Below are 4,533 nucleotides of genomic sequence, written 5' to 3' on the forward strand. Positions count from 1 at the left end.
GCGTCTCCCTCCTCCTCCAGCCCATCAAGATGCTGCGGCAGAGCCTCCACCCTCGATTAGGGTGGGAAGCCGAGACCTCAAGGCATGGACGGCGTGCGTTGCTGCTGCTGCTGACGGCGTTCCGTCCGAGCGAGGCAGAATTCCTACTACAACGCAGCTGGAGTGGTGGTTTGTTTGTTTGTTTGTTTGTTGGTTGGTTTGCCTGTGGGAGTTTAGTGTAGCAAGTAGTCTGGCGTTGTTCGTTACGTGCCACAGGGCACTAACCCCATTGGCCCAGACGCGTCACACACTTCTCCACTTTAATTATATAACAATAATCTTGCCCTCTTTCCTTCACCACCACCTCCACTGGTGTACAGTAGATATCTTTATAGCCTCACTGCACTTGGAACCGCTGCTGGTGCAGCAGCCTGCACTGGTTCTTGCATGGGCTGCCCCAGACGCACAGTACTACTACTCTCATGCGCTTTGACAGCCCGTCTTAAGGGAACGCCCCAAGCAGCCTCTCTGCTTTTATTCAGGGCGAAACTCCCCAAGGCGGTCACTGCCAAGCACGCGGGCCAAGGGCGTGAGAGCAACAACCGTCTCCCGCCGCCGCCGCCGCTTAGGAGCCCACCGACACGGCATAGGGTGCGGTGGTAAGCGGACAGCGTGCCTCACGTGACATGACAATGCCGATGTATTGGAATTGATATCCGACCCTCGTGTAAGAGTGGCGGCAGCACTTGAGAGTGCCACCGCCGCAATGTGCGTTCGACTTGTCGATGTATCTAATATTCTTGCGATTCACATACCGACACGCAGCTTGCTGCGGTCTTCATCGACCCACGAGCCGAGTGATCCACCGTTAAGAGTTGTACATTTCCATTGCTGGAATTTTAGCCGATGCTCTGCCGGCTTTCAAGACTTCCGCCGTCTCTGCCTCAGGAGACGATAGTGGGAAGACGTAGTGTACAGGTTTAAAAACAACAACAAGAGCTTGTTGGCTTGTTGTTGGACAACACAGGTAGTGTGCAGGTTTGAGATTACCCACCGCGGACGAGTGGTGCCTCCCTCCCGCAGCACGGGGGGCGATCGGGGTTATTAGTAGAAGAGAAGTGGGCCTCGCGGCGGGGCCCACCACCAACTTCTCCTCCGACCGTCATCGTCGCCGTTATCGGAATTAACCAGCGGGCTCACCTAGCCACTACTACGGCGACGACGGAGGCACCAAACGCCGGGGACGAGTGGTGCCTCCCTCCCGCAGCACGGGGGGCGATCGGGGTTATTAGTAGAAGAGGATTGGGCCTCGCGGCGGGGCCCACCACCAACTTCTCCTCTGACCGTCATCGTCGCCGTTATCGGAATTAACCAGCGGGCTCACCTAGTCACTACTACGGCGACGACGGAGGCACCAAACGCCGTTTTTTTCCCGTGGGCGTGTGTGTAAGTAACAACAGTTGGTCTACCCCACGCTCCGGCACGGAACGCGGGGAGAAGAAGAAGAAAAAGAAAGGTTTCCCTCTCTCTTTCCTTTTATCTTTTATGGGCGGGCAGGGCACCACCTTTTGCCCCGCCAACGGGTCAACGGCTCGCTGCTTTAGGAAAGCGAGCGAACCGCGACCACCCATAATAATTGACAAGCTCTCTTTTGTGTGTGGTTCGCCTTCAAAACCAACAACACGTTAATGATCCTTCCGCAGGTTCACCTACAGAAACCTTGTTACGACTTTTACTTCCTCTAAATGATCAAGTTTGGACATCTTTCCGTCACCTCGAGGCGCCGAAAGAGCCCAGCGGCGGCAGCAGAACTGACCGCGACGCAGGCCCGGCATCCAAGAGCGCCAGTCCGAAGGCCTCAATAAATCATTCAATCGGTAGTAGCGACGGGCGGTGTGTACAAAGGGCAGGGACGTAATCAACGCAAGCTCATGACTTGCGCTTACTGGGAATTCCTCGTTCATGGGAGACAATTGCAAACCCCAATCCCTATCATGAAAGGATTTCAACGGGTTACCCGCTCCTCTCGGAGAGGGAGGACACGTTGATCCCTTCAGTGTAGCGCGCGTGAGGGCCAGAACATCTAAAGGCATCACAGAATTGCCGCTTATCCCTCTAAGAAGAAGCTGCGAACTGGACACCAATTGCTGGAGATCCGTCGACTAGTTAGTAGGCCAGAGTCTCGTTCGTTATCGGAATTAACCAGACAAATCGCTCCACCAACTAAGAACGGCCATGCACCACCACCCACCGAATCGAGAAAGAGCTCTCAATCTGTCAATCCTTCCGGTGTCTGGGCCTGGTGAGGTTCCCCGTGTTGAGTCAAATTAAGCCGCAGGCTCCACTCCTGGTGGTGCCCTTCCGTCAATTCCTTTAAGTTTCAGCTTTGCAACCATACTTCCCCCGGAACCCAAAGACTTTGGTTTCCCGGAAGCTGCCCGCCGGGTCATGGGAATAACACCGGCGGATCGCTGGTCAGCATCGTTTATGGTTAGAACTAGGGCGGTATCTGATCGCCTTCGAACCTCTAACTTTCGTTCTTGATTAATGAAAACATCCTTGGCAAATGCTTTCGCAGTAGTTCGTCTTGCGACGGTCCAAGAATTTCACCTCTAGCGTCGCAATACGAATGCCCCCGCCTGTTCCTATTAGTCATTACCTCGGGTTCAGAAAACCGACAAAATAGAACCGAGGTCCTATTCCATTATTCCATGCATAGGCATTCAGGCCATCAGTGTAGCCTGCTTTGAGCACTCTAATTTTTTCAAAGTAAACTCTGCCGGCCACGCGGGACACACGGTGAAGAGCACCCCGTGCGAGCCAGTGGGCTGTGTTACGGCTGTTCGGAGCGTGACAGTGTGCACCGGGCGGTGAACCGTCAGTCCAGAACTGAAATCCAACTACGAGCTTTTTAACCGCAACAACATTAATATACGCTATTGGAGCTGGAATTACCGCGGCTGCTGGCACCAGAAATGCCCTCCAATGGGTCCTCGTTAAAGGATTTAAAGTGTACTCATTCCGATTGCGAGGCCTCGGATGAGTCTCGCATCGTTATTTTTCGTCACTACCTCCCCGTGCCGGGAGTGGGTAATTTGCGTGCCTGCTGCCTTCCTTAGATGTGGTAGCTGTTTCTCAGGCTCCCTCTCCGGAATCGAACCCTGATTCCCCGTTACCCGTTATAGCCAATGTTGGCGCATAGCCTACAATCGAAAGCTGATAAGGCAGACACTTGAAAGAGGCGGCGCCAGCACTGGAGGCCGTGCGCTCGGCCACAAGTTATTCAGATTCAACACGGTGGGGTTGGCGGACCGAGGCCCGACCGGTTTTGAAAAAATAAAAGCGCTCTTCCCTTGCGATCAGAGACGTGGTGCATGTATTAGCTCTAGAATTACCACAGTTATCCAAGTAAGTGTGGGCTACAGATCCAATGAATCATAGCTGATTTAATGAGCTATTCGCGGTTTCACCTTAATTCGGCTTGTACTTAGACATACATGGCTTAATCTTTAAGACAAGCATATGACTACTGGCAGGATCAACCAGGTAGTTTGAGTCTTTTCGGGTTAGGTTAGGAAGAACAACATCATTCTCCTTTCTCTCTCACTTGGTTTGTCTGACCTTCTCTTTGGTTTTGCCTTGGTTCGCTTTGTTTGTTGGGCCGCCATCCTCTGTCAATCTGTCAATCCTCTCATCATTTTGTTCACATTCATTTTTGTTTTTGCCCGCTCATCCAGAGAGCAGCCAGCAGCATTCATTGTGTACTGGAAATCATTAGACCTGGGTGAGACTGGGCGAGACCGCAACAACAACCAACGTCTCGGTTGCTGCTACCACTACCCATCACATCAAAGCACCCCCCCTCTTCCCAACGGTTGCCGCAGACACAAGGGTAAGTTCACTTAAGCATCACTTAAGCCACGGCCCGTCAAGAGCCGCAGCAGCCCTGCGCTGACGACAGCCCGACCTCGGGGCACGCACGGTCGAGGCAGTATGGACACACCAACACTACCCACGGTCGGCAGTCAGTCCAAGAACCAGGGCGACCGTCCCTCCAAGGTACAACCCTCGAGATGATCAATCGCACGGGGAGTGGAGTAACCATCACCAAACAACAGGGGTCGCTGCATTCAAGGCAAAATCGCTTTGGCACACACACAAACCTCACACACCGTGTGCGCCGCCACGAGGAGCTGCAGCTAATGCCGTGACGCTTCTCATCCAAAGAAGAGGAGACGAGAGGAAACGAGGACCTCTCGGACAGTTGACACCAGGAGGAGAGGGACGCGCACCGCACCTAGCAAAGGTGAATCACGTGCGTCATGGTACGCGAGTGCAACCCAGCAACCTCCATAGCGTAACAACTGTTGGGGTGGTTCTCAGAGCGACTTGCGACTTCAGCCAAGAACGAAAAGCAAGCGCAACAAGCTAGCTAGCTAGCTACCGCTGCACAAGCTCACGCCGCCGCCCCGCCGCCGCCGCTGTTGCGAGCACAACACGCATTAAGAAGCCCACCTCGTCTAGGCACTTAATGGTGTCAACCAGCCATCCACT

The 4,533-nt window shown here is 53.8% G+C and overlaps 1 non-coding gene and 1 pseudogene across 1 annotated transcript; both read right to left on the bottom strand.

Annotated features, from left to right (window-relative positions):
• Positions 1-696: 696 nt before the first annotated feature.
• On the bottom strand, positions 697-856 carry LOC135108900 (5.8S ribosomal RNA). The gene has a single exon (XR_010272486.1). It is a non-coding gene; the product is annotated as a 5.8S ribosomal RNA (ribosomal RNA).
• An 809-nt stretch (positions 857-1,665) lies between these two features.
• On the bottom strand, positions 1,666-3,528 carry LOC135108903 (small subunit ribosomal RNA; annotated as a pseudogene).
• Positions 3,529-4,533: the final 1,005 nt, after the last annotated feature.

This window comes from Scylla paramamosain, chromosome 17 (genome assembly GCF_035594125.1).
Source record: "Scylla paramamosain isolate STU-SP2022 chromosome 17, ASM3559412v1, whole genome shotgun sequence".
Taxonomy (NCBI): domain Eukaryota; kingdom Metazoa; phylum Arthropoda; class Malacostraca; order Decapoda; family Portunidae; genus Scylla; species Scylla paramamosain.